Raw genomic sequence first — 19810 nt, forward strand, 5'->3', positions numbered from 1 at the left:
GATATACGGCGTTTTTGTTTACATCACATATTAAGAAATATTATATCATTTTTTTAATATTCAATTGATATCCATTAACCCGTTTAATTTAGTAGATATGGATATTGATGAATGAACTAAAATTAAAAGAATATTGATATGGATATGGATGAACAAAAACTAAATGGATATGAATATAGATACGGAATCACCCGATTTATACCTGATCCATTAACATCCCTCTATGTACTTCATCAAAAACACCGTAATTACACAAGTTAAATGAGTTTGTACACTACCAAAAAATAGTTATATAATACTAACAAATATCGAATTGAGCCTTTGGCTGAGTGGTACTAGCTCCATGTGATGCGGGACCGTATTCACCTCTCTTTGAAGTGGTGCAGGTTCGAATCCTTGGGGAGAGTTTTTTTCTAGGATCCTATATGGAATTGAGGTGTATGCCGAAACAATTAGAGTCAACCATTAGGTTTGATCCAAAGCACACTGAGTTCGTGTAGTTGAGGTGTATGCCGAAACCACGCGAAGGTGCGCCAGGAGTTTCCTCCTAACAAGTGTGTGGGTGACAAATGGAAGTATTCGATGCTAAAAACAGTCGTTTAAAAAAACTAATAATTTAGCTTGTATTACATTGTACGGTCATCTATGTGATATTTGTGTAACTGATTCTTGTACAAGTCAATAAACATGTATTACTTCGTGCTTGTTTGACTTACAACTACAACTGTTAACAAATATTTCACATACCATATGGATATATTCTTCTTTTTTACCCCTTTGAGACTCGATTTTGGACTCATTTTGTGAAATGACTAATTTTACGGTGATAACTTGCCTTTTAAGTTGCTTGGAGTTGTGCATGGTGAGCTTATGTGACCATGATGGGTGTGATAACCCGGAAATTTCCAACCAAATTTAAGCTTTATCTTTATATTATTCCGACATGATAAGCAAAGTTTGTTAAGTTAAATCTCAAGAATTTTAAACTGTGTTCATACATGCATTATAACCTCGACCAAATTCTGACGATTCACGAACCGTTATATATAAATAGTATGTATATATATATATATATATATATATATATATATATATATATATATATATATATATATATATATATATATATATATTATAACTTGAGAATATTAATAAAGTATTAAACGTATAATACTTTACACGAACGTATTTGTTTCAATATGTTTATCGATGGAATTAGAAGATAATATCAAATAATTTATTTATCAGATACAATGTGATATGATTACGGGTCCACTGTGATTTAAGAAATCTATTCTTTTTGACAACATTCGGAAAATGGTAAAGTGATTTATAAGTAAGAACGTGGAGTGTAAATAACTTAGATATTGGATATCGACAAGTTAAGTAACTCGATATTTTTCATTAAGATGATTTCATACGTTTATTTAACCTTTGAACTTTATCCCATGCTTCACCAACAGACTGTAATTTAAAAACTTGAAACCTATTATGAATATATATGATTCTACTTTTCTAAAACGTTTTATGATATAACGATTTCCATTATTTAAACCTTTAAACAAAATGATTCTTAAATATATTTAGTTTTGGAAAACAAAATTATCATATTTATTTGATTTAGTTTCAAACGTACAAAAATGTTTTCAGTTTAAAAAGAACTTTATTATTAAAACGTATATAACTTTTATAAATATCTAGAACCACTTTTGACAACTCATTACTTAACCAGTATGATAAAGATAACGATATTTATATTTTATTTTATTAAATATATATAACGATTTAAATTAATATTATATATATTTATACGCGTATTATACGTACATAGTTTTATACTTTTACTATACTTAAACTTTACCTTTACTTTATTTTTACTCTACTTCAACTTTAATAATTCACTTTAATAATTCATACTTTAATAATTCATACTTTAATAATTCACTTTAATAATTCATACTTTAATAATTCACTTTAATAATTCAAAAATCTATTATAAATAGAATTCAATAGGTTTCATTATTTCATAGAAACTTGAAAATATTTTTTTCTCTAAACTCTCTCAATCGATTTACATATATATATTTACTCCGTATTATTTCAAGATATTATTAGTATACATAAAATATTACGACGGAGTGCTGTCCGAGTGATTTCGAAATTGTTTTTCGAGCGGGATAGAGCTAAGAAAATTATGGGTTATAGCTATGGAGGTTATGAGTATGGTTCGAGAGTATTGCTCGTGAGTCAAACTAGTGTTTATCATTCCCGTTGTGTCTACATACTTTTCCTGCAATATTGAATCTCAATATTGATACGTGAGCCCTCATTACTTAACTTTTATATATTATTAGTGTATCCCTGACTAGTGCTCGAGTATATAGGATTATGCATGCTTATACGTTCGTTATTGTCGTTAGATAGGTTATGTCGAATCTAGAATTAAATACATATGCTATTAAGATAAGGTATGTGATATGCATGTCATTGGAAAGCTAGCGAAAAATTGAGAACTTTTCATTTAGATATCGAATGGTTTCGATGAACGGTTTAGAAGTTATAATCAATTGAATTTTTGTAAAAATGATTATTATTATCGTCGTTATTATCGTCGTTATAATCTAATTATTATTATTATTATTATTATTATTATTATTATTATTATTATTATCATTGTCGTTATTAATAAAAGATATTATTGTTATTTTTATTATTATTATTATCGTTATTATCGTTAAGATTATTATTATTATTATTATTATTATTATTATTATCATTCAAATAGTTATTAGTATTATCATTAATATTATTATTATTAGTATTATTATAATTAAAACTAATATTAGTAACATCTAATTATTATGATTACTATTATTATTAATATGAACGCGATATAAAAGACGACTAAAAGCTATTAAACGAAGCGATTAGGAAATAATAAGTATGAGTATCATGATGAAATTAAGATATTGTAAGATACTGATTTAAAGGAAAAATATTGTTTTCATTATTTTACTATTATTATTATTAAAAGTATTATTAATATTAAAACTATCATTTTTACTAAAATTATTATTTTTAATAAAAATATCATTGTTAATATGAAACATCATTATTATTATCATTTTAGTACTATTATTAATAAAAATTATCATTTTATCATTTTTAGAAAATACAATTATTATTATTTTTATTAGTAGAATAATAATTATTATTACAAAATAATACAACTTTTACTTATTATTATTATTATTATCAATATTATTTTATCAAATAAATATGTGATACAAAGATATTTTACTACGTATAATATAATTACATTAATAATACCTATCATATTATTTTTATGATATTAAATGAACTTTATAAATTTTATTACTTAAGATATATAAAAGTATATTTTTATCATATAAATTGTAATATAAAATTTTATTTATTAATAAAAGAACTATATTATTTACTTTAATAAAATCTGTTAAAAATATTTAAATATATAAAACGACTATATTTAAACTATATAATAATTATGTATAAATTTTGGAAGACATTTTGGTCAATATGACTTTTGTTGACTTTTGCATATTTAGTCTCGAGCATTAGGATTATGATACACTACGACTTGACCTAAATTGTTAGACAGATATTGATCAAACATATAAATATATATAATTAATATAGGTTCATGAATCCAAGGCCAACCTTGTACTTGTTTAATGATGTCATATGTATTTTTACTACAAAATACAGTATTGTGAGTTTCATTTGCTCCCTTTTTAAATGTTTTTGCAATATATATATTTGGGCTGAGAATACATGCACTGCTTTTATAAATGTTTGACGAAATAGAAACAAGTACTTAAAACTACATTCTATGGTTGGATTACTATACCGAATATTGCCCCTTCAAGTCTGGTAACCTAAGAATTAGGGAAATGGCCCATAATTGACACGAATCCTAAAGATAGATCTACGGGCCTAACAAACCCCATTCTGGAATTTGGAATGCTTTAGTACTTCGATTTAAATGGTGATTGCGATTGCCAATATTTATGGCATACTTACGAGTATGCGGGGGATATTCTATATGCATTATGTTAATGTCGGTTACCAGGTGTTCATCATACGAATGATTTTTATACACTTACGAGAGTAAGGTTGTTTATGAAAAATGAAATCTTGTGGTCTATTAAAATTGTGGAATTGATGGATTATGATAAACTAATGAACTCATCAACCTTTTGGTTGACACTTTAAAGCATGTTTATTCTCAGGTATTAAAGAAATCTTCCGCTGTGCATTAACTCATTTTAAAGATATTACTTGGAGTCATTCATGGCATATTTCGAAAGACATTGCATTCGAGTCATTGAGTTCATCAAGATTATTATTAAGTCAATTATAGTTGGATGTACTATGAAATGGTATGCATGCCGTCAACTTTAGATGTAAAGAAAGTTTGTCTTTTAAAAACTAATGCAATGTTTGTAAAATGTATCATATAAAGGTCAAATACCTCGCGATGTAATCAACTATTGTGAATCGTTTATAATGTATATGAACGGGTCCTTTCAGTTGGTATCAGAGCGGTGGTCTTAGCGAACCAGGTCTGCATTAGTGTGTCTAACTGATAAGTCCTTAGGATGCATTAATGAGTCTGGACTTCGATCGTGTATGCATGTCAAAAGTTTTGCTTATCATTTTTGTCGGAAATTACCTGCTTATCATTCTTAGTCTAGGCACATCTTATTGCATTGATTGCATGAATAGTGTATAGAGAAAATTCATATCTTAGAGTATCTGCTAATTCATATCTTGGCGTATCTGTTACTGTAAACTTTGCCTGATATATTCCGTAAATTCCTCCGTAATCTAGGGATATCTTTTACTCTATATATATAGATATTCCGTGTAATTAGAATATCATCCGATAGCCGAAAATCATTTCATATCGGAAAAAAAATCCTTTATTCAATTGTACGAAATGGAATTCGTCATTAGTTCAAGTCCCTTGAATTCCGATATGGAATCCCACTCAAGCTCCAAAAGCAGTGTGACTGGAATGGATCAACCAATCAGCCATCATCTATTTTGGATGAATTGGGGATGGGTTCGTAGCCTCCTCAATTATTGGAGACAAGAAGAAGGCGATCCTTTCCATCCACCACATTGCCCTCTTGGCGAAGAACCTGAAGCACTTACCGGCGAACCTGTCTGAAACACCATTTTCTCTCTCATTTCCAGAGTATCTCGTCACGATTATATACTACATCAAATTCTAGATTTTATTTATCCGCTCGTCCGAACCGACAATCACCCCGGTGTAATAGAAGAAGTCAATGAGCTTCGCGCTCGGGTAGTGGCTTTGGAGAATATGGTGCAAAGGTTACAAACACCAGCAGCAGCACCACCAGCATAACCAGTACTACCATCATCAACGCCAACAGTACCATTACCTCCCCCAACCACAACCGCGTCGTAAACCTCAACTTTACAATCTGTCCCACGAGCACCAATGTCATACGCCCTGTAGATATCAAGGAATACCAACAACAACAAACGATGAAGTGTTGATTCATAACTTCATTGGAGAAACACTCCGTGGCGATTATGTAATCTCTAAAGTCTTAGAGATTATCTATTCTAACCCTAACCATAAATCAGACGAGTGAATCGAAATGATAGAAGAAAGAGTAGAAACCCTGACAAGAATGATGTGTGATTTATAAGCTAGACTTGTTTTACCAACAGCATTAACAGTACCGTAGCATCACCATCACAGTCAGTGCCGTCAGTATCATCAGAATCAGCAGCACCTATAACATCACAAACTCCTTCAGTTCAAGAATCACTTTGGACATCATTACGAATCAATAACGTGTATATTGTATCAATGAGTTATGAATTATTAACTCACTCCCTCTGAAGAAATTATATGTATATTTTATATATATATATATATATATATATATATATATATATATATATATATATATATATATATATATATATATATATATATATATATATATAATTTTGAGATCAAAATAAATCGTTCCATACTAAGCTATTATGTGTGAATCTTAACTACTCAGTTAATTCATATTACTAATATGCAATAAGGTACATCCTTCGTCCGCAACTTAACCATCGTTAGCTACAATTTCTGTCTCAATTCAATAAATTCCAACTCATAATAAACCAAGTGTATTATTTAAATATATGTTTTATTTTATACTTTCATCATCTTTATACTTTCATCATCGATGTACTCGAAACTTTCCAAATAACATCATTCGTACCTGGCGAAGTTCACAAGAATTTCACAAAAACCGGCATCATGTATCAACAAATAACGAAGTATTGATTCATAATATTATTGAAGAAATACTTATGTAATTTCTAAAGTTTTATGGATTACTCAATTCTAGTTTCAACCATAAATAAGATGAGTTTAATTTAATATTAACTCATTAAATCTATGTTACATCTAAAGAAAATATACACATATATATTTTCGTAAAGACTGTAATAAAATTCTTTTGTACAGAATATTAATTGTGAAAAAAAATTTTAACGGGTAGGTAATACCCGAGAGATATATAAATTCACAATTAATATGGTACATTCTTCGAATCTGATTCAGCAATCAACAACTATACACACTATTTTCTCAACAATACACATTCTTTTATAAAAATCAAAACAACCATACTCATTCAAATTCAATTACATATGCTGATCTTGAAATCGCAGAATTCAATTCGAAATATAACCAGTATCATCACTCTTAGATTCCTATATATTTTCAAGTTATACTTTGACTTCAAAACTGTGCTAGAACATCATATGTATATTAACGATTACAATATGTGTTCAAACCCTCCGAAATTTCTGAAGACACTTCAAATAATGAACAATCGAGATGATGATCCAACCACATGTTACCTACAGTTATGTACCTGAAAAACTTATAAAACTAAAGTCATAGTTTAACACGTATCCGTTTCAGACCCTTTGGCATTTATTAGCTAAAATGACTTTTCAATTCCTTTTCAAAGTAGTCAGTTTTGTCACAACTCCAGCAAGTAAACTTCGACTTTTTAGTCGAAACAACCTTATTATAACCTTGATATATACGTTGCCCTTTCGCCATCGTTACCGGGGAACCATTTATGTTCCATCACATTAGCAATAAACTTACTAACAACTTCACTGATTTTTGATTTTCCAAAAAATCATTATAATTATCAAAACCCCATCATTTACCTATCTGCATCTTGTAACGAGAATTGCCATACGAATCATTGGGAAATAGCAATAAGTATTTTAAAATCTTGCAGCATGTCGATGCCAACAGTTATACATATAACGTCTATCTCCTGGACTTACATACTGCGAATGTGAAGTTTCTGAAAAACACCCTGAACTGCGAACTAGTTCTCGAAATACTGATGAAGCAGCAAAAATTATAAACGACCTTAACAGTAAAAAGTTGATGATAAAGAGTAGTGTGTTGGCAAAAGCTCAGAAAAAGAGAAGGTTTGGAACTGGAAAACGGATTGAACAAACTATGAAGGAGGCTGTGGACAAATCACAAAGACTAAACCTGCCTTCAAAGAATCCAAATGATTAAGTGTCTACTGAAGTCTTTAGCGAATATCTTACTCCTTACTTTAAAACTCTTGCGGACAATATTCTTCATCATCCTCTGATCTTAGATATTCTAATCTTTCATTATAAATATCCTCCTTATTTCTGAAGATATTTCCATAACTATTCTTATCTGAAATTATTTATCTCTTTGCGCTATATGTATTACATCAAAAAGGAAACTGTTTAGTTTCTATATTCTATAAACCTTCGAGTTTAAATTATGAATGTTTTTGAAGTAGTGTTGGGAACTGAAGCATGAGTTAGTATAATATAATGACACTTGATCAACGTGATTATATTACAGTAAGTCATGCCGAGTTTCTAAATAAAACGTGATGATTCACAGATCATAACATCATCATGTGTCATGTTACACGACTCTTGTATTCTACTTAAACTCTAAATATATCAAGAAAATATTTTCCTTGATGATTCAGCCTTTTCCGAGGTATTCTGGTAATTTGACAAATCAACATTGTACCGTTACAATTCCCTTCTTAGAACCTTAACTATGTTCATTTCAAAATCCATACCTACGAATTCTGGACTATTATTCGCTTGACTTGAAGTCGGGAAGAGGAGACAAAAGTATAGAACTCTTGAATATAAAAGAAAATATAAAGCTCGACAACAACACATAAATTACAAACCGTGCATATCAATACGTATCGCCACGTCATGAAAACTATAATTTCCAACTCGTATACGTCATGAAAACATACTTATTGTCAGCCATGACCATCCCATTCAAATTTCGGGACGAAATTTCTTTAACGGGTAGTTACTGTGACAACCCGGAAATTTCCAACCAAATTTAAGCTTTATCTTTATATTATTCCGACACGATAAGCAAAGTTTGTTAAGTTAAATCTCAAGAATATTAAATTGTGTTCATACATTCATTATAACCTCGACCAAATTCCGACGATTCACAAACCGTTATATATAAATAGATATGTATATATATGTTTATATATATTATAACTTGAGAATATTAATAAAGTATTAAACGTATAATACTTTACACGAACATATTTGTTTCAATATGTTTATCGATGGAATTAGAAGATAATATCAAATGATTAATTTATCAGATACATTGTGATATGATTACGGGTCCACTGTGATTTAAGAAATCTATTCTTTTTGACAACATTCGGAAAATGGTAAATTGATTTATAAGTAAGAACGTGGAGTGTAAATAACTTAGATGTTGGATATCGGTAAGTTAAGTAACTCGACATTTTTCATTAAGATGATTTCATACGTTTATTTAACCTTTGGACTTTATCCCATGCTTCACCAACAGACTGTAATTTAAAAACTTGAAACCTATTATGAATATATATGATTCTACTTTTCTAAAACGTTTTATGATATAATGATTTCCATTATTTTAACCTTTAAACAAAATAATTCTTAAATATATTTAGTTTTGGAAAACAAAATTATCATATTTATTTGATTTAGTTTCAAACGTACAAAAATGTTTTCAGTTTAATAAGAACTTTATTATTAAAACGTATATAACTTTTATAAATATCTAGAACCACTTTTGACAACTCATTAGTTAACCAGTATGATAAAGATAACGATATTTATATTTTATTTTATTAAATATATATAACGATTTAAATTAATATTATATATATTTATACGCGTATTATGCGTACATAGTTTTATACTTTTACTATACTTAAACTTTACCTTTACTTTATTTTTACTCTACTTCAACTTTAATAATTCACTTTAATAATTCATACTTTAATAATTTATACTTTAATAATTCACTTTAATAATTCATACTTTAATAATTTACTTTAATAATTCATACTTTAATAATTCACCTTAATAATTCATACTTTAATAATTCACTTTAATAATTCAAAAATCTATTATAAATAGAATTCAATAGGTTTCATTATTTCATAGAAACTTGAAAATATTTTTTCTCTAAACTCTCTCAATCGATTTACATATATATATTTACTCCGTATTATTTCAAGATATTATTAGTATACATAAAATATTACTACGGAGTGCTGTCCGAGTGATTTCGAAATTGTTTTTCGAGCGGGATAGAGTTAAGGAAATTATGGGTTATAGCTATGGAGGTTATGAGTATGGTTCGGGAGTATTGCTCGTGAGTCAAACTAGTGTTTATCATTCCCGTTGCGTCTACATACTTTTCCTGCAATATTGAATCTCAATATTGATACGTGAGCCCTCATAACTTAACTTTTATATATTATTAGTGTATCCCTGACTAGTGATCGAGTATATAGGATTATGCATGCTTATACGTTCGTTATTGTCGATAGATAGGTTATGTCGAATCTTGAATTAAATACATATGCTATTAAGATAAGGTATGTGATATGCATGTCATTGGAAAGCTAGCGAAAAATTGAGAACTTTTCATTTAGATATCGAATGGTTTCGATGAACGGTTTAGAAGTTATAATCAATTGAATTTTTGTAAAAATGATTATTATTATCGTCTTTATTATCGTCGTTATAATCTAATTATTATTATTATTATTATTATTATTATTATTATTATTATTATTATTATTATTATTATTATTATTATTATTATTATCATTGTCGTTATTAATAAAAGATATTATTGTTATTTTTATTATTATTATTATCGTTATTATCGTTAAGATTATTATTATTATTATTATTATCATTCAAATAGTTATTAGTATTATCATTAATATTATTATTATTAGTATTATTATAATTAAAACTAATATTAGTAACATCTAATTATTATGATTACTATTATTATTATTAATATGAACGCGATATAAAAGACGACTAAAAGCTATTAAACGAAGTGATTAGGAAATATGAGTATGAGTATCATGATGAAATTAAGATATTGTAAGATATTGATTTAAAGGAAAAATATCATTTTCATTATTTTACTATTATTATTATTAAAAGTATTATTAATATTAAAACTATCATTTTTACTAAAATTATTATTTTTAATAAAAATATCATTGTTAATATGAAACATCATTATTATTTTCATTTTAGTACTATTATTAATAAAAATTATCATTTTATCATTTTTAGAAAATACAATTATTATTATTTTTATTAGTAGAATAATAATAATTATTACAAAATAATACAACTTTTATTTATTATTATTATTATCAATATTATTTTATCAAATAAATATGTGATACAAAGATATTTTACTACGTATAATATAATTACATTAATAATACCTATCATATTATTTTTATGATATTAAATGAACTTTATAAATTTTATTACTTAAGATATATAAAAGTATATTTTTATCATATAAATTTTAATATAAAATTTTATTTATTAATAAAAGAACTATATTATTTACTTTAATAAAATCTGTTAAAAATATTTAAATATATAAAACGACTATATTTAAACTATATAATAATCATGTATAAATTTTGGAAGACATTTTGGTCAATATGACTTTTGTTGACTTTTGCATATTTAGTCTCGAGCATTAGGATTGTGATACACTGTGACTTGACCTAAATTGTTAGACAGATATTGATCAAACATATAAATATATATAATTAATATAGGTTCGTGAATCCAAGGCCAACCTTGCATTTGTTCAATGACGTCATATGTATTTTTACTACAAAATACAGTATTGTGAGTTTCATTTGCTCCCTTTTTAAATGTTTTTGCAATATATATTTTTGGGCTGAGAATACATGCACTGCTTTTATAAATGTTTGACGAAATAGACACAAGTACTTAAAACTACATTCTATGGTTGGATTACTATACCGAATATTGCCCCTTCAAGTCTGGTAACCTAAGAATTAGGGAAATGGCCCCTAATTGACGCGAATCCTAAAGATAGATCTATGGGCCTAACAAACCTCATTCTGGGATTTGGAATGCTTTAGTACTTCGATTTAAATGGTGATTGCGATTGCCAATATTTATGACATACTTGCGAATATGCGGGGGATATTCTATATGCATTATGTTAATGTCGGTTACCAGGTGTTCATCATACGAATGATTTTTATACACTTGCGAGTGTAAGGTTGTTTATGAAAAATGAAATCTTGTGGTCTATTAAAATTATGGAATTGGTGGATTATGATAAACTAATGAACTCACCAACCTTTTGGTTGACACTTTAAAGCATGTTTATTCTCAGGTATTAAAGAAATCTTTCGCTGTGCATTAGCTCATTTTAAAGATATTACTTGGAGTCATTCATGGCATATTTCGAAAGACGTTGCATTCGAGTCATTGAGTTCATCAAGATTATTATTAAGTCAATTATAGTTGGATATATTATGAAATGGTATGCATGTCGTCAACTTTAGATGTAAAGAAAGTTTGTCTTTTAAAAACGAATGCAATGTTTGTAAAATGTATCATATAGAGGTCAAATACCTCGCGATGTAATCAACTATTGTGAATCGTTTATAATGTATATGAACGAGTCCTTTCAATGGGTTATTTGTTTTTCTATGTATTCGAATCCTGACCTCCCTTTTCTACTTAATGAAAAAGTCAGAATCACCATTTGACTACCACCTCATGATTTTATTTTTATCTAATAAAAATATTTGTATAAAATAACAAAAGAATTGAAAAATGATATGTCGTCAGCTCACATAATTACATTCAATTCCTTAACTAAATTTACTAATTTTTTTAACGACGATATCGACATCAAATGCTCTCATTTGTGACCCACACACGCGTTAGGAGAAAAACCAATTCGCGACGATGTTGGCAGTATCATCGAAGGTTGGGAAAACCCACCAGAGACTTTTCCATATCGCATTGATGTTGGTAGTACCATCAAGGTTGGAAACTCCCTGCTTGGAGTGATAATCCAACTTTAGTTGGCAGTACCCCAAATTAGATGACATCCTCATACCACTCAAGTCAAGCTTTGGTGGTACTAAATTTACTAATTAAATCGAAAACAACAAAGGAATTGAATATCATGTCTCTCTCATCTAGCTTTTTTCAAAAATTCAAAACCCAACGACTATAATATTTCCATCCTTTTTCCTTACCTAATCGAATTAAGGTTTCATCCCATCAATCAGATTTCATTATGTTGATGCTTCATTTCCAAGGTTTGCTTTTCCTAGAAAATTTCTCACGGACAAAGACCGTTCGAAAGTCAGAAGGTGGGTCACGTCGGAGCATCGTCGAAAAAGAGAATAAGATATGGGCTTGAAGACAAGGGCTCCACAATTTTAATAGGTAGTTTTGCTAAAGAATGCACACACCAAATGATTGAAAGTGTTTTTGGTAAATTCAGGTTGTTGTTCGAGGTGATGTTATGGACTTAACGGAGCTTCGCTTTCATCTCATACTCTGATTATACCATTGCTGATCAAGCTGTGAAGAGTATGAACAGTTTCAACATCTTTGGATGTTCCATATGTGATGACTGATCCTTAGACATTCCGGTGGTTATCCTGCTCGTTCTCGGGTCTCTATGGTTCATATATTTCGTTTCAAGCTCGACGTCGATTTAGTGGTAGCGGACCGACTGGAGCTGTGTATTCTTATTATGGATAGGCGATTTTTTGGTGGGCCGTATGGCTCATGTCAATCACTCAAGTAAAATTGGTACGTTAAGGTATATTATCGTGTGTACTGACTTGGATAGTTCCAACAACATTTTGCGCTATATTTTGATGACATGCGAGATCACTATTATTGCTCCTTTCTCATACTTGGCTTCGAGTTTTTTTCCAGTATCTTTGGATAAAGTTAAGAGGTGTCCCAACTTGTTTTGTTTTGTCTGATAACATTAGAAAGATAGCCGGTCATTTTGGAGTAATTATATTCGTTTCCAAATCATCTTCGAACCTCGACTTTTGTGTCATTTGTAATTTTGTCAATACGACATTCGTTAAACACGTTAATGATTTGGTCGAGATGGATTTGGGTGTCCCATGGTTCTCATCCTCACAAGTTTGGGTTAGCGAGATTGGAAGTGGTTCGGATTTTGTGGGTTTGATCAATAATGGTTTTTCTCCGGAGGTTTTGGCTTCTTCCAATGAGACCATTATGCACGGGTCGAAATCGAGGGTAGACAATGAAGGAGTTTCGAATAGTGGTGGCTCAGGTGATGCGACTCTGACTATGATGTTCTATTTGAGTCATCTTGAAGCTATCCAAAAAGCCTTAAATGATGTAGGTCTGGCCATAGGAAGGGATGGTGTTAGTGTGGCGGTGAAGGAGATTGTAGGGGAAGATTTGGTTCAGGCTAGGCATGGGGTTTGGATGACGCTTCGCTGGGTCAAAGTGAGCTTGGTTTGGTTGATGGATCTACTTTCCTTTATGATGGACAGAGGTGTTCAAGGTGGGATCATGGAATTGGCTTCAAAAGGAGATGTTGTGAATGTTAGTAGTGATCCTTTAATTGACGTGGCTACGTCTGTTAATGTTTCTGTTGACTCTGGGTTTGAAGTCTTTAATATTGAGAAGGATAGTCTTAAGGCGTGTCTATGTGTAGGCAAAGTGTGTGAAGTTGAATGTAAGAACACGCGGAAAAATGTCCCAAAAAACAAATCTTCGATGGCGACATCCAAGGGTAGGTAAGTCAAGATTGGTGAACGAAGAAATTCAAGTAAAAAACGGCGGGTAATAATGTTTCTTTGAGTTTGCAGGACTTCGACGATGATCTTACGTTAGCGAGGTGACTCAAGCGATGTTTAAGGGTGCCCAAGTTTGTAACCGCCAAAAAGACCCGGTCAGATGGAATTCGGATGACGTAGGTCTTTTCACGGGTAATTATACCAGTTTTTTCAAATCGGTTATGATGGGCTTTGAAGGTTCAAAAGTTGGTAAAATTGTTAATCCCATGACGATTCCCGATCCTAGGAAGACTAAGAACAAAAAGGTTTCTGGTGCCGAGCTCAAGAATTTTTACGTAATTGTTGTTTCATGTATGGGGGCATGTTCATTTCGGCCATAAGTGATATATGGTTTGCAATCGTCCCGTGGTTTTGATTCAATTATAATACTTTAACTTTTTCTCTCATGTTTATATCTCTTAGAGTCCGTTTGAATAAAACTGAATGATTTAACGGTGAATGGTTCATAATCTGAATGATCTAAAGGTTCTGAATGAAATTGCTTCTGAAAGACAATAACCCGTTTAATAATCATTTAAATGAATTGAAAGGACCCGTTCATATACATTATAAACGATTCACAATAGTTGATTACATCGCGAGGTATTTGACCTCTATATGATACATTTTACAAACATTGCATTCGGTTTTAAAAGACAAACTTTCTTTACATCGAAAATTGACAGGCATGCATACCATTTCATAATATCCACTATCCAACTATAAATTGACTTAATAATAATTTTTGATGAACTCATTGACTCGAATGCAATGTTCTTCGAAATATGCCATGAAAGACTCCAAGTAATATCTTTAAAATGAGCAAATACACAACGGAAGATTTCTTTAATACCTGAGAATAAACATGCTTTAAAGTGTCAACCAAAAGGTTGGTGAGTTCATTAGTTTATCATAAACAATCATTTCCATTATTTTAATAGACCACAAGATTTTCGTCTATAAATATATATACACTCGCAAGTGTATAAAAGTATTCTATAAGTTGTAGGCACCCGGTAACAAGCCTTAACGTTCATGTTTTACCCTCTGAAGTACACCAGATCAGGTGTGTTTAAAATAACCTCGAAGTACTAAAGCATCCCATAGTCAGGATGGGGTTTGTCAGGCCCAATAGATCTATCTTTAGGATTCGCGCCTACCGTACATAGACAAGTAGTTTAATGTTACCAAGCTAAGAGTATATTTCTAGTTTAAACCCACATAGAATTAGTTTTAGTACTTGTGCCTATTTCGTAAAACATTTATAAAACAGCGCATGTATTCTCAGCCCAAAAATATATATAAAAAGGGAGTAATGAAACTCACAATACTGTATTTTGTAGTAAAAATACATATGACGTCATTGAACAAGTGCAATGTTGGCCTTGGATTCACGAACGTATCAATATTGAGATTCAATATTGCAGGAAAAGTACGTAGACACAACGGAGCTGATAAACACTAGTTTGACTCACGAGCAATACTCCCGAACTAAACCCATAACCTCCATAGCTTTAACCCATAATTTCCTTAGCTCTATCCCGCTGGAAAAATAATTTCGAAATCACTCGGACAGCACTCCGTCGTAATATTCTATGTATACTGATAATTTCTTGAAATAATACGGAGTAAATATATATATATGTAAATCGATTGAGAGAGTTTAGAGAAATATTTTCAAGTTTCTATGAAATAATGAAACCTAATGAATTCTATTTATAATAGATTTTTGAATTATTAAAGTGAATTATTAAAGTATGAATTATTAAAGTGAATTATTAAAGTATGAATTATTAAAGTGAATTATTAAAGTATGAATTATTAAAATGAATTATTAAAGTTAAGGTAAAGTAAAAATAAAGTAAAGGTAAAGTTTAAGTATATAGTAAAAGTATAAAACTATGTACGTATAATACGCGTATAAATATATATAATATTAATTTAAATCATTATATATATTTAATAAAATAAAATATTAATATCGTTATCTTTATCATACTGGTTAAGTAATGAGTTGTTAAAAGTGGTTCTAGATATTTATAAAAGTTATATACGTTTTAATAATAAAGTTCTTTTTAAACTGAAAACGTTTTTTGTACGTTTGAAACTAAATCAAATAAATATGATAATTTTGTTTTCCAAAACTAAATATATTTAAGAATCATTTTGTTTAAAGGTTAAAATAATGGAAATCGTTATATCATAAAATGTTTTAGAAAAGTAAAATCATATATATTCATAATAGGTTTCAAGTTTTTAAATTACAGTCTGTTGGTGAAGCATGCGATAAAGTTCAAAGGTTAAATAAACGTATGAAATCATCTTAATGAAAAATGTCGAGTTACTTAACTTGTCGATATCCAACATCTAAGTTATTTACACTCCACGTTCTTACTTATAAATCACTTTACCATTTTCCGAATGTCGTCAAAAAGAATAGATTTCTTAAATCATAGTGGACCTCATAACATATACCCGTAATCATATCACAATGTATCTGATAAATCAATCATTTGATATTATCTTCTAATTCCATCGATAAACATATTGAAACAAATACGTTCATGTAAAGTATTATACGTTTAATACTTTATTAATATTTTTAAGTTATAATATATATATATATACATATATATACATATTTATTTATATATAACGGTTCGTGAATCGTCGGAATTTGGTCAAGGTTATAATGAATGTATGAACACAATTTAAAATTCTTGAGATTTAACTTAACAAACTTTGCTTATCGCGTCGGAATAATATAAAGATAAAGTTTAAATTTGGTTGGAAATTTCTGGGTTGTCACAGTACCTACCCGTTAAAGAAATTTCGTCCCGAAATTTGAATGGGATGGTCATGGCTGACAATAAGTATGTTTTCATGACGTATACGAGTTGGAAATTAGAGTTTTATTATCATCAAGTAATATAGATAAAGCAATTTGATTTTTGTGAAGAGTACGAGTGAAGTTATCACAAAAGAATGAAATGAGTAAATGTACGTTCTTTTTAACCAATGACATAGTCACGGTTGATTTCCGGAATTCAAGGAATTTAGAGAAAATCTTCGTAATAAGATTTGGTTCTTCGGTAATTAAGGAAGTTAGGATCTACTTTGATTAAATGCGATAATCTGTTTTGATTTCTCTGTCGGATATTTTACTATATATCCACCCCCTTCGTTTCCTTATTTTCACAACTCACACCTTTTATTCTTTCTCCCTCAATTCATACTTTATAGCACTCGCTAATATGCTCCATCCAGTTCTGATTCTTGATATACTCCTTACTTTCATATCTGTCATTCTTCTTTTTCATTTGCCGCCGAAAGAATCTATTTACTTCTACTATACTCTTGGTTTTATAGTGTTTTTAGTTCTCCCGTGTCTTTATATTGCTATATGCATCGATATATATGGTTTGTAATTTCTGGGTTGTTGTTGGGTTTTATATCTTCCCTTATACTTCAAAGTCCCTGCTTCTGTCTTCTATAATCATTGTCATCCACAGTTAATACTCCCTCCTATTTGCTGCGATTTATACTCCAATTCCTATTTTGGAGCTTTGTCCTTTCATTTCTTCTTCTTGCGATTAAGCATCGCTTGTAATGGTCCATAATTCGCAGATATAAATTTCAGAATGAACATTGTTAATGTTCTAAGAAAGAAATGGTAATGGCACGGTCTTGATTTGTTAAATTACCAGAATACCCTGAAAAAGACCGAATCATCAAGAAATATTTTCTTAATATTTTAGAGGTTAAATAGAATACAAGATTCGTGTAACAGGGCACATGTTGATGTTATGATCTGTGAATTATCACGTTCCATTTAAAAACTCAGCATGACTTACTGTAATATAATCACGTTGATCAAGTGTCATTATATTATACTAACTCATGCTTCAGTTCCCAACACTACTTCAATAGTATACATATTTTAAATTCAAATTTTTCAGAATTTAGAAACTAAAATAGTTTCTTTTATGATGTAACACGGATAGCCCAAAGAGATAAATGATTTCAAATAACAATAGTTATGAAGATATCTTCAGAAACATTGAAGATATTTATAATGAAAGATATGATGATATCTTAGAATATCTAAGATCAGAGGATGATGAAGAATATTATTCACAAGGGTTTAGAGTCAGGAGTAAGGTATTTGATAATAATTTCAGCAGACACTGAATCATTTGGATTCTTTGAAGGCAGGTTTAGTCTTTGTGATTTGTCCACAGCCTCCTTCATGGTTTGCTTAATCCATTTTCCAGTTCCAAACCTTCTCTTTTTCTGAGCTTTTCCAACACACTATCCTTTATTATCAAACTTTTGACTGTTAAGGTCGTTTACAGTTTTTGCTGCTTCATCAGCATTTTTCAGACTTCGGAGAACTAGTTCACAGTTTAGGGTGTTTTTCAGAAACTTCACATTCGCCGTATATAAGTCCAGGAGATAGACGTTATATGTATAATTGTTGGCGTCGACATGCTACGAGATTTCAAAATACTGATTGCTAAATCCCAATGATTCGTATGGCAATTCTCGTTACAAGAGGCAGATGAGTAAGTGATGGGGTTTTGATAAATATAATGATTTTTCGAAAAATCCTAGATCATTACGGTTGCTGATAAGTTTACTGCTAATGTGGCGAGATATGAAAGGTTCCCCAGTAATAATGGCGAAAGGGCAACGTATCTATCGAGGTTATAATAAGACTAGTCCGACTGAAAAGTCAAGGTTGACTTGCTGGAGCTGTGACAAAACTGGCTACTTTGAAAAGAAATTGAAAAGTCATTTTAGCTAATAAATGCCAATGGGTCTGACACGGATACGTGTTAAACTATGACTTTGGTTTCGAAAGTTTTTCAGGTGTATAACTGTGATTAACATATGGTTAGATCATCAGCTCGATTGTTCATTGTTTGGAGTGTCTTCAGGAATTTCGGAGGGTTTGAATACAAGTTGTAATCGTTGATATACATATGATGTTCTAGCACAGTTTTGAAGTCAAAGTATAGCTTTGAAAGATGTAGGAATCTAAAAGTGATGGTACCAGTTATATCTCGACTTAGATTTTGATTTGTCAAAATCAGAATACGTAATGAAATTTGGATGAGGATGGTTGTTTTGATTTCTATAAAAGAATATATATTGTTTGAGAAAATAGTGAGTATAGTTGATGATTGCTGAATCAAATTCGAAGAATGTAACATATTAATTGTGAATTTATATATCTCTCGGGTATTACCTACCCGTTAAAAAAATATTTCACAATTAATATTTTGTACAAAAGAATTTTTATTACAGTCTTTTTGAATATATATATATATATATGTATATATATATATATATATATATATATATATATATATTTTCTTCAAATGTAACATAGATTTAATGAGTTAATATTAAATTAAACTCATATAATTTACAGTTGAAACTAGAATTGAATAATCCCTTAAAGGCTTTAGAGATTACATAAGTATTTCTTCAATAATATTAAATTTATG

This window comes from Rutidosis leptorrhynchoides, chromosome 5, assembly GCF_046630445.1.
Source record: "Rutidosis leptorrhynchoides isolate AG116_Rl617_1_P2 chromosome 5, CSIRO_AGI_Rlap_v1, whole genome shotgun sequence".
Classification (NCBI taxonomy): domain Eukaryota; kingdom Viridiplantae; phylum Streptophyta; class Magnoliopsida; order Asterales; family Asteraceae; genus Rutidosis; species Rutidosis leptorrhynchoides.